The following is a 12,175-nucleotide window of genomic DNA, read 5'->3' as shown; positions in this document are numbered from 1 at the left end:
CCAGCAAGCGTCTTCCACTATTGTCCTTGGGAAGAACCTTCTGGCTGGGCCACAGCAGCAGCTCAAGCTGGTCCAAAGGAGTCACCTCCCTTTGGTTCACCAGGGCAGGTGGGATCTCAAGCTGTTCCTCTTGATGACCTGCAATGTCCAGGGAAATGAGAAAAGTGCCCTTGCAGTCTCCTCAACGTGGCTGACGAGGCTGGAGCTGCTACAGAACCCCCACAGCAGCTTCATCTTTGCTTTTCCCTCTGCCGTGATCCCTTCTCCCGATCAATAGAAGACGAGGCTGAAGCTTTCTTTGGGTGCTGGTGCACTGGTGGACATCCCTGCCTGGAGGCCTGTCCCTGAGGGAGGACGCTGTAGGACAGTGACAGCAAACCCCAAGGGAGCATCAATGAGCTCCGTTTCAGAGCCACGGAGGCGGCGCTGAGCGCCGTTACCCACTCGTGCGTGGAGGAAGCCACGCTGACGCCTGCGAAGTGGTCCCAACTCCACCGGGTCGGGGGGACGGCAGCTAATTGAGAGAGGAGCAGTATTAGCAGATAAGGGAAGAGGTCAGCGCTGCAAAGCTAAATCCTTGACCTGTTATTTAAAAGGTCAGGCAGAGTTCAATAGACTACTCCAGGTCAATTCACTCAATTAAAATATTAAAAGTTCGAGGCAGGAGCACAGAGATGGAGGTTATTCCCCTCTCCTCCTCACAGAGGGAGAGAGATTAGGGATTATGTTGGGGGGTCCTGGTGGGCAAGGGGACACGCAACGAGAGGCAAGGAGCAGAGATTTATTCCCAAACTGGATGATTCTAAGACAAAATCTCTGGCCATATCCAATGTTACACAATCCAGCATTTATCAGAGGTTGCCCCAGACCCAGGAGCCCAGACTCTGCGGATGGTGTTGGGGATAAAAGAGGAGAATCCATGAAACCGCGTGTCCTCAGCCTTATGCTGCTGGGAGGCAGCTGCCACCTCCAGCCAACGGGTCCCACCACCAGCCCTCGGTATGGGAAGACCCCGCTCCCATCCCTGCTGTCGCTCAGCACCGTTGAAACAGAAATCTCATCTGGCCAGGGTCCCTGGTACCCTCTCTGGCTAAAAAAAGGCTGAGATTTGGGCTGGGATGGTGGAAAGTTGGTACAAAAGGTGATGGTGAGGTGCGGATAAGGATTCCCAGGAGCTACGGGTTCATGTTTCGTGCCTCTGTAGGTTTCTGAGCTTTTCTGCTGACGGTGGCCGGGACACTCGGCCACGGCACAGCCGGAGCTCACAAGAGGCGTTCGGGCTCCCGGTGCTGTACGTCACCCACTCACACCAACCTCAAAAGTGCTTCTCGTGCCCTCCCCACGCCCGCAGCCTCCTACAGCAACTCCAATTAATCTCTGTCATGGGGTAATCAAAAGGAGAGGGGACAGGGGCATATAGACCCGCCAGCAATTAATCTAACTCCATTTAATGGAAAGAAGGGAAGGGCAAGCTCTTGGGACAGAGGCGTCGCCTGGGGGGACCCCCGGACCCCTGAGGTGGCCAAGGCTGAGGGAACGATGAGGTGCTCCTGCCTCCGCAGACAGGAGTGGGGAACTATTTAGACCCCAGTGCCACTGTACTCAGAGGAGAGGATTATTCAGACCACAGAAATCGCGCCTTTAAAATCACAACGCACTCATCCATCTCTATCACAGGTGGGTCTCCTCCATTCGGAGCAGGGTCATGAGAACGTCACCCACACGCTGCCTGCGAAGCTCAAGGACCAAGCAGCAAAGCAGAGATGACATCCTCAAGAGTTGGCCTATCTTTCCATCAATATTTGAGGATAAGCTGTGATTCTTCTTCCTCCTGCCCCAATATTTGACCAGCTCCAAGCCTGGCTGGTAGGAACATGTGGTCTTCTCAGCAGCCAGGCTGTGGTCCCAACAAAGCTGCCAGCTCCATCAGAAAATCCAGCATGGCTGATGATTGAAAATTGGCCAGATCTCATCAGCTGGAGGAAAGAAAGCAGTGTCCTGCCTCGGCTGGAGTGATGCCACCCAGGATTTGTGTCCATGATGTTCCACAGGAGCCATCGTAGAGAAGCAAAGGCTTTGTCCGTAGTGGTTATACAAAGGTTTCTCCTCTCCAAGTGGGCCTTGAGCCAAGCGAGCACGCTTTATAAGAATAAATAAAAGCTTTCAGCAAAATTAGCAACAGAAGGAATAGATAAACACTAAGGAGATATTGACTTCTGTTGAGGTGAACGTCAAGATTTATTGACCTGGGGAGGTAAATATTGACCAAGGCAAAGCTAAGGTCAATAATTAACTCAAGGGATGATAAATCAACGCGCAATGAAACATGAACTCTGGGCGGGCGTTGTTACAGACATTTTGAACATCTCCATTGAGGAACCTCTTGACTTTCTGCAAGACTTTTGGTTAGGTAGCAGGACTTCAAACACGTCGTGGATGTGCCTGTGGACCTCCAGAAACCAGGAAAGAACAGTATTTTGATGAAACAAGTCCTAAATCTGAAGGTTCTACAGGTCTGGGCCTCAGAATTGGTTCAGTTTTGGAAGAAGAAAGCCACGGGTCTAGGGTGGATTTATACCAGTACCGATGTTGTTTGAATTTAGGACGAAGCACCAATTTTATGACTATTTCCAGGCTTATGCAAGTCCAGATTTGGTCCTTCTTGCTCATGAACCCATCGAGACGAAGCTTTTCTTCTGAGTTGAGGCTGTGGTAGGAGCAGAAGGTGGCTGAGGACACCCGGCACGGCGGCATTTACCATCCGGTAGTTTCACACCAGCTCCTGAAACCAAAGGGGTCAGAGGGAGGGGAAGGCGCAGGCCTGCTCCCAGCTGAAGGAACACTGGGAGGTACCTCCGAAGGCAGATGCGGGCCCTCCAGCCTCTCTCCTCTGCGCAGGGCAGCGAGGGCGAGTGGGGTCAAACACCCGTTCCTACGAATGTGCGAAGGGGGAGGGAGGAATGTGCTGGGGCAGCTCGGCCGGCCGTGTCCCTGCGGCTCCATCGCTTCCTCGCATCCCCGGGGTCTCCTGGCCACCCAACCCCATCCCTCCTCTCCAGCCGGCTTGACTCCTCCTGTCCCCGATGTCTGGGGACACGAGATGACCCTCTCGGTCCCCCCTGCACAGTAAAAGCGGGGCGCCCACAGCAGCTCTCGCCCTTCCCCACGGCCCTTCCCCTCTGCTATTTTTCATGCTTGGTTGAGTCCAGCACCTGGATCTGCTTTTCCCACAACAAGCCTCTGCAAGCAGCTGCCTCGTAAAAAATCTCTTTACTATTATTTTCTCCCCCTCAGCTCCGGGCAGTCCCGCCGGTGCCGTGGCTCACCGCAGCCCCGGAGCCGGCACCTCGAGCGGTCGCGGCACCGACCTCGCAGCACCGTGTCCCGCCCTCTCCCACGGTTCTGCTGGCACAAGCACAGACCAAACTTGGCCGTAACGTGGCCGCGGCACACGCAGGTCCCCACCGTCATTCCCTGGTGATTCCAGCAACAGGGAGGTGCCGCGTCCCCGGCTGGCGGCTCGGCTCCGACACCAAAGGAGAAGGCTGATGGCAGCGGGGCTGACGCTTGATGGAAAGCAGAGCAAGATCTCCGTTGTCAAGAGCTTTTCTCACTCTGGTTGCAGTGCCCTGCACCCTGGCTGACCTCGATGTATACAGGAATAAATTAGTTAAGATAGAAGAAACACCCTCGTTAAGCTCTTCAGCGTGAAACCGCAGCACGGGGGTTGTGGCGGGAGCGGGGAGCTCATGGACGGACACCGGTGGATGGTGGTACCCAGCACATCAACCCCCAGCCGATGATCCGGCGACGGGGGGATGAAGGAGACCCCCACCAGCAGGTAGAGAAGCCTGAATGAAACACTCAGTGCTGCTCCGCTCAACTTCCAGACACTTTTGCACTGGAAATCGTTAATTGAGGCTCATTCTGGTGCTGCATCTTTCTTAGCAGAGCCTGGTCCAGCAAAGCTGGGATGAGGGTGAGTTTTCCCAAGCCCAGGAGAGCCCAGGCAGCCCAGGCAGCCCTTGCCTGGCTCCCCACGCGTGCAGCCACGGCCCCGGGGAGCGCGGGGACGGGGCCAAGCAATCTGGCAGTAATTAGGCAGGGAAAGTCAAAACCCTGCTGGGTTGCTTCAGCCATCAATGTGTCACGGCTCAGAAGGGAGGTATTCCAAATGCCAAATTCAGATGTCATCAGCCATAACCTGATAAACACACAAGGGGCGAGAGGCCCATCGATGGCACCGGCGTCACCACCCCTGCCCTGCCTGCTCCCCGGTTTCTGTCGGAAAAAGAGGGAAAAGGGGGAAACGGGAACAGAGCGCTGGGGTACGGGAGCGCAGGTGGCACAGGGAACCCCCACAGACCCCACGCAGCGAGGGGCAGCCCGGACCCTCTCCCCTGAACTGCTCACAGATGTAAAAAGCTATTGAAAAGCTGGATTGCCGTTGATGACGGTGGGTATCGAGCGTTTAACCAGGGAAGCAGCCAGACACCCCAAACCCCGCCGAGCCACTGCCGGGGATGCCCGCGCCTGCCGGTGCTTCCCGGTGGGTTTCGTCTCCCCCCGGAGCTGCCGATGCCGGCGCTCATTGACAACGTTATTAGAAAGGCGAGGGTGAGGAATGGAAGTGGTTTGACCTTGGTGAGAGAAGCTTCGCTGTCATCCCTCCCCTTCCCCCCGCGCCGTAACGAGGGGCTTTGCAATCTGTCAGCGCTCCTGACGTGCGAGCGGAAAGCGCTTTTTATCCAAGTAATTAATTTAAAACCTATTAAATAATTTTAGAAAGATGCTCGTGGACATCTCGAGGTGCGCAGCGTTGCAGGAGAGCTCCAGGAGACAACCTGGGGTACAAACACCCTCGAGATGCTCAACACAACCCGCCCATGAAGGCTGGGCAGGGCGGATCGCTCGGTCCCTAGAGCAGCTATAGTGCCTGGGGGGCGGCGGGGGGGGGGCAGGTGCCCGGAAAGCTCTGGCTTCCCATCTCAAACCCAAAAACAAGCCCAGGGGTTGCTTTCACCTTGTGGAAGCCAAACGGGGGCATTTCAAACCCCCCCCCGGGCTCGTCCCTGCAGCGCTGGGGCTGGGTGAGGGGGTCTCCCCTCCGGACCGGGGGAGAGCGTGGAGGGTCTGCATTGTTTTTTCTGCGTTCATAAATCACTGCTCTTTGTGGCCCCTTCCCCATGCATTGCACAATTCAGGTTAGGTTATAAATAGGATCCTGGGCTCTTTCAGGTTGATAAAGGCCGAGGGGGGTGGAGCAGCAGGGAGGCGTCACGACTACATAACACTTTCATTGCCCTGTCAAAATAAAGAATACCGGCGCTGCCGACCCCTTTTTTTGCAGCATATATCAGCCAGACTCCTGACACCACATTTCAGGCCAAAATAGGGATTAAAAAAACCCCCACAACAACCCCTCCCCCAGTTTCCCAACAGGGCAGAGGTGCTGGTTGCCCAGCCCCACAGCTGGTAACCCAGTTGCTGCTGGACTTTGCTGGGGAGCTCAGCCTTGTGCCGGTCGTGCCCAGAGCTTGCCCCCCCCTCCAGGTTCACATGGTGGGGCATCGGGTTGGAGGTGCTGGAGCTGTGGGAGCACAACCAGCCCGTGCTGGAGCTTCACCTCCGGGCAGTGGAAGGGGCAGAAGCCTGCGGGGAGGCTGCAGCTCCAGGGGGGATGAGATGGAGCTGCCGTCCCATGGGCAGCCACAGCATGAGCCCCATCGCTGCAGGAGCAGCCGAGGCTGGAAAGGATTAAAACGGAGCCCCCAGCCCCACTGGGGTCTCTCAGGGTGAGTTTTGAATGGGACAATGTACGGTGATGCTCACGCCCCACGCACGGAGCTTTTGGGAAGACCCAGACCCACAGTAACTTCGCCCGTATCGACCCCCCCCTCTGAAATATCGCACAGGTCCATCTCGCCTCTGTCACCCGAGCAGCCTGTCACGGGCTGTTAATGCACCAGACCACGCTCAGACCTCGTCACGATGTCCCAGGACGTGGGGACTTACCCGCACCCCTCTGCAGACACCCCAGGCCATCTCTTCCTGCAGAGAGGAGCAGGGCGGATGCTCCAGCCACAACCTGGCTCCCCCAGGGGGGGTCAGGGCCGAGCACCCCAAAGCCTCACGTGCTGCCAGCAGCGCTGACAGCAGCAGCACCCGCTGCAGGGCACAGGATCTGACCCATGAATGTGACAGAGGAGGTGCCCCGAGCTGGGGGGGTTGTGCTCCGTCCTTGGGTGACAATGATAATCAGAGAGATTTATATCAGTGAAAGGGCAGGGGCGAACGACCAGGAGATTAAGAAGGTGTGAGCAGGTGAGGTGGGTCTCGTCCCAACACCTCAGCAAAATAATATTAACAAAAAGAAGGGAGGTCTTTGCTTCTGGCTTGTTCTCATGGAAGGATGCCGGGTTGTGTTCCCTCCACACTCTTTGGCCGTTGCATCATTTAAGCTACAAAATTAGGGGCTGGGAAAAAAAAAAAACAAAACAAAAAAACCAAGAGATGCCTGAGATCAGCCCCAAGGAGCCCAGGCTTCCTGCTTGCCTCGAGAGGCACTTAAAAGAGACATGGGCGAGCGGCACTTCTGGAGAGGCCGGGCTGCGAGGGGGGCCCCGGCCAGGCAGGCAAAGCCCTGAGGGTCCCCGGGGCCGTGGTGGTCCCAGGCCAGGGCTCAGCCCCGGCAGCTGCGGGATCAGCACCCAGGCAGCACCCCCCTTCCCCTGGGAGCATCGTGGCGGAGCCGGGAGAGGTGCCATCGCTGCGGCAGCCGCGTCCCTGCCCAGCCCCGGACCCCCGATCCCAGCTCCAATGAGCCCCTTTACGAGGGCAGGGAGGTTTATCCCCAGCGAACCCCCGGCCGAGCCCAGGGACAAATCTGACACAGATCTGCCTTTAACAGCTCCAGTGATAAAAATGCCAGTTTATTGGAAACACATGGAGTATTTATAGGGGACATCAAAGCGGGAAGGAGGTTTACATAGCAACAGGCCAGATTAAGCAGAAGGCATCTGCTTTTTCGGCAGCCATGGGGCTCTCGGGAGGCACAATAAATTGGCGGCACACTGGCCCTTTCATTCCCTCCTTTGGGGAAAGCAAAGGTTGGCAAAACAAAACATAACCACATGCCCGGCCATGTAAAACATGACAGGAATGGGAGCGTCGGGTTACCGGCTGCGCGGCTGCACCCCGACACTCACACGAGGCTTGGAGGGGAAGCGGGGGGGGGATAAATGTCCAGGATTTGGTATCGCTGCCCCAAACGGCGCCTCGGCTCCGGTTCAGCTTTGTTCGCCCCTCGCTCCCTCCATCCCCGGGCTGGGACAACACCCGGCATCTCCCACCGCGGCTGCTCCTGCACGGGGATGCTGATGGAGACTCTGCCACCCCCGAGCTGCCAGGCACAGGATTTACCCCAAAATGCAGTTTGTGTTGAAAAAAAAACCTTTGCCCTGCCCAAAGTGCACCTTACGGAGCTGTTTCTGGGTCCGTTTGATCCTTGGGGCTCACGTGGGATGAGAAGCAGCACCCAGGCAGGGGGGTGAGGTGGCTTCTCGCTGGCGAGCAGCAGCGTCTGCCGAACACGGGCAGAGCCCCAGCCCAGCTCTCCTGCTCCCCTCGCAGCTCCCTTCCTCAGTTTCTCACCGACGAAGCAGGTCCCCGACACACCCGGCACCTACAGGTCAGGAGAACCGGGAAGCGTCGCTCCGGGGATGCTCCGAGGGCCGCGCGCTCTGACGCTGCGCAGGACTGGACAGTGCCAGGTCTCATCCTGCCCAGAGGAGACCGCGCCGCCGTGAAAAGGCACCGGGTGGTCCTGGGCGCATCGTGCTGGGGCAGGTTTTCTTTCAGCTCGACAGCCTGAACCCGGCTGGCCGAGGGCTAACCCCCCAGCAACACCAGGTTCCCATGCTGCAGTGCCTTGTGTTAATTAACCTTCCAAACACTCCCCTAATATTTTGCCAAATCTAATAAGGCAGCACTGGCCGAGGAGCTGCGGGGGGGAGCAGCAATGCCTGGGGTCCAGGGGGGTTCCCTGTGGCTCCAGCTGCCGTTCACAGCTTTCTGCTGCCCCCCATTCCCTCCCCGCACGCGTGATGCTGGGGCTCATCATCCTCACTCCTGTGACGAGCTGCCGACCTCAGCCCGCACAGCCCTCCCTGCCAGCAGGTGCTCTCCCCGCATCACCCCAAGCTCAAAAAAAAACCTGGAAAAAGGGACAGACTCTGTTTTCCATCCAGGAAAGACTCTGTTTCCTCCGGAGCAGCAGCATCGTACCCATCTGCGGGTGTTTTGGGGCAGAAAGAGAGAACAAGAGCAAAACCGCATCCTCCTGCTGTAGCCAGGATACGGGCGGCAGAGACTGACCCCCTCGGAAAGGGTTAACTCCCCCAGCGTGAGCTGGACACTGGGTGTTCCCAGTCCTACAGGGGCCTGGGGAAAGATGATAAATAGCTGGGGACGTCCTCTCCCCTCCGCTAACACCACCGGAGCCCAGCTGGGGAGCGGCGTTACCCACCTCCTATCCATCATTTTCAGCTGGCCTTGTCACATCGTGTAAATCACCCACCCGGCCCCAGCCCCGTCCCTCCTGCGCGTCCCTTCCCCGCGCTCGGGCCGTCCCACCCTTCCCGGCCGCGCAGTGACGCTCCGGGCGGGTGCGGGTCCCATCGCTGCGTTCTCCTCTTTCTATTTATTGCCTGCGTGATCAGATAACTCGACATTTATTTCCATAGCCAGGGACGTGGCTCCTCTTCCAGCTCCCCACGCTTGGCCACCCCGGGGCAGTTATTAGGTTTCCTCTGGCCCCTGTTTCTCCCCAGACTCCAAAAGCAGGAGACCCTGGCGTGGCTGGGTTAAACACCTTGGATGTGGGGGAATTTCTGGTCTTTTCTTGGCCCCAGGAGCTGCTTTTCCCCCGGCCAGGGATCATGCGGAGCCACTGGAAAACCCCTCGTGAGCAGCAGCAGCTGCGTTTGGTGGGGAGGGACCCGGCGTGAGGAACAGGATGGGTGCGTGAGCGTGGCTGCGCATGCTGGTGATGCCAGGAGGTACCCAGACAGCTGCTCAAGAAAGAATTCTTTATAAATACAGGGAAATACCTGCAAACAACACAGTCATTTTCCCTGCCACAAGCATTTAAAAAAATCAATTACGTCGTTCATGGTCACCACCAGCCCGTGGGACCTTCAGTGCTGGGCTCAGGCTCCTTTCCAGGCTTTTCTTCGCAGCCCCAATGACCAGGCTCTTCCTCAGCCCCCTTCCAGTCACCCGTGACCTGACGGGTCTCCCCAGATCAGGGTTTCAAGAGACAACCTGAATATCACGGAAATCCTGGGCATCTCCACTCCCGCACAGAGACAGCGGTGACCACCACGGTGCCGCATCGCCCTTACCTGGACCTGAGCACCCGGTTAAGAGCCGGTTTTATGGAGATTTGGGAAGGCTGAGGGCAACGGCAACAACCGAGACGGGCTGGAAATAAACCCAGGTGGCAGCAGAGACACTGGCTGGGGACGGGGACACGGACCCTGGATGTGGTGGCCTTTACCCGCCGGGCAATTCCTTATTGTCCCGGCTCCCGCTGCCTTGTAAAGGGGCTGATGGATAATGCTCATCATGAAGGCGAGAGAGCGATGCCGTCACCTCGCCTTCCTCCGCGTGCTGCGATCCATCTTCTTTATAGCAAGTATCCGGAGCCAGCACCATCTGCGGCACCAGAAATACAATTACCGGGGAGGGGGGGGAACCCCTTTCCTTCCAAATTTCATAGAGGCCTTGCAAAGCAACCCTAAATTACTCCTCGCACACCAGGGACCTCATGCGGCACCGTTTCTCTTTAGGTATAATTACAGACAGGGAATTAGCAAGTCTGATTTTCTCCCCCCTCTTCTGTGCCGTCCCCGGCGCTTCCCCCCTCCAAAAAAAAAAAAAGGGAGAAATTGAAATTGATCTCCGGCTCGGGTGCTGGCCAGCTGTAATTTAATCAGAAAAGCCTCTCTCTTGGCATTTATTTATTTTTTTTAACCCCAAGGTCCTAAATTGAAAAGGACAGTGGCGGGGTGGGAAGCAGAGCAGCCGGAGCCTCGGCGGCGGTTTCGGGGAGCGGCGGTGGCTGCCGAAGCATCTCGTCAGCGCCTGCACGTGGAGACTCGCTTTGGCATTGCCAATGGGCAACCGGCAGCGCCGAGGAGCCGTGCCCGGCCGCACACGGGGCTGGTTTGACGACCAGGCCCCCAGGGCCCAATCCTGCACACTGCTCCCCACAGACACCCTCGATCCAGCAGCTCTTCCCTGATTCGGGCTCGGGGCTGTTGGTTGTGTTGGCCTCAAGCTGGACGCCAAAAAAAAAAAGCAAATGGCAGAACTGTCATGCAAAAGCCTCGTAAAATCCCTCTGACCTGATGCTGCTGTTACAGGAGCAGAAATGAGAAAGAAATCGCTTCTAACAAACGCGGCCAAGTCCTTAATTGCCTTCTCAGGCAGCGAAGCCAGGCTGCGCCCAGCCTGGATCCCCCTCTGCCTGCGCCGGGTTGGTGAAACTCTGTGTTCAATAAAGGAACAACTTCCAGATTTCCATTTTATTTGGTATTTTTTTCCTGCTGAAGAGAACTTATCCTTGCAACCCCAGTTAGCCTGCGTGCCATAGCACTGCCTGCTCTCTTCGGACCGGGACATGGGAGACAACATCCCCGCCAGAGCGCCCGCCCCAGCCTGGGATGGGGCAGTTTATGGTCTTAACCGGCATTCGAGGTAAATCCCAGTGAAATCCCCTGGTTTCGAGCACGTGCTGGAGCGGGCAGGCGTGCTGCTTCCCCACCAACGTGGGTCACCTCCGGGGGTGTCCTGGCACGGTACCAGGCAGGCACAAGACAAGGGGTTATTGTCCCTGCTGCCCCGAGCCCCGCGGGCAGCAGCTCCCCGAGGTGCTCAGCGGAGTGTGACAGATGCTTTGTCCTCGCCGGTGGCGGGGGGTGACATTCCTCGGCACAGCGGGACCCCCTGCGGGAGGCAAACCCCCCTCTGCAGTGCTGTGGGTACAGAAAAGGGACGCGGCGAAGGCGGGTGGTTCGGTCTCTACAACTTTCACCCTCTCCAACTCCCTGACAGGAGGGTGCAGAGAGGGGGGAGGAGTCTCTTGAGCCAAGGAGCCAGCGGCAGGCCAAGAGGGAATGGCCTCAAGCTGCGCCAGGGCAGGGTCAGACTGGCTCTTAGGAAGGATTTCTTTGCAGAAGGGGCTGTTGGGCGTTGGAATGGGCTGCCCAGGGCAGGGGGGGAGTCCCCATCCCTGGAGGGGTTGAAGAGTCGGGTTGAGCCAGCGCTGAGGGATCTGGTGGAGTTGGGAACGGTCAGGGGGAGGTTCATGGTGGGGCTGGAGGAGCTTCAAGGGCTTTTCCAACCCAGATGAGTCTGTGACTCTGTGGTCTCCACCACGTGGCCAATGGGAAAGGCAGAGGATGGGATTTTACACGCTAGTATAGAAACCCTCCATGCAAACCCTGCTGCTGCCCCCCCAAACTCCTGCTTGGCCCAGGTTTTGCTGCCTGTGCGGGAACCGCAGCGGTAACACCCGCCCGCCGGCACAACCGCCCTCGCGCAGCCACGGCGACGTAAATCATGGCTTGACCCCAGGTTTGCACCGGCTGCCGGCCCTCTGCGAAGGGGTGGCTTTGTCATCTCATACGGTGACACCCGCCACTGATTTACGACCGGGTTGAGAGCGGGGCTGTGACACACCAGACACCTCTCAGCCCCCCAGCAGCACCCAGGGCCCTTTCCCTGCCGCTCCGCTCCTTCCCCGGGCATCGCCCCAGCGCGGCGGCAGCGGGGCTGGATGTGGCCCCACAGCGAAGCGTGTTCCCGTGTCCCCGCAGCCCTCTCCCGGGCAGGAGCCGCACTCGGCCGTGACCCGGCCCTGACCGCGGCGAGGAGGGCCAGGGTTAGGAGAGCCCATCCCCGGGTTTAAATCAACGCCCTCCACTTCCCTTCCATGCTGAGTTATTGCGCCCTGGTTTTGTGATGGAGATGACCAGGCAGTGAGGGATGAGTGACCTGGGCCAGACCACCGGGCTCGGCGCTCCCAGCCGCACCCTGGGCAAGGGGTGAGAGATCAGGGCTGGCCTCCAGCCCCTTCCTGCCCCCCCCCCCGCCACCTGGATGCTCCTGA

General features: G+C 58.1%; 1 long non-coding RNA gene across 1 annotated transcript; it reads left to right on the top strand.

The window, feature by feature from the left end:
• The first annotated feature begins 3,722 nt into the window (after positions 1-3,722).
• LOC141915840 (uncharacterized) lies at positions 3,723-10,581 on the top strand. Its single transcript, XR_012621018.1, has 2 exons — positions 3,723-3,841; positions 10,043-10,581. It is a non-coding gene; the product is annotated as an uncharacterized LOC141915840 (long non-coding RNA).
• The last annotated feature ends 1,594 nt before the right edge of the window (positions 10,582-12,175 follow it).

Source organism: Strix aluco, chromosome 27 (genome assembly GCF_031877795.1).
Source record: "Strix aluco isolate bStrAlu1 chromosome 27, bStrAlu1.hap1, whole genome shotgun sequence".
In the NCBI taxonomy this organism is placed as follows: Eukaryota; Metazoa; Chordata; class Aves; order Strigiformes; family Strigidae; genus Strix; species Strix aluco.
The sequence above is the reverse complement of the archived record's forward strand: the minus strand, read 5'-3'. Positions and strand labels throughout refer to the sequence as shown.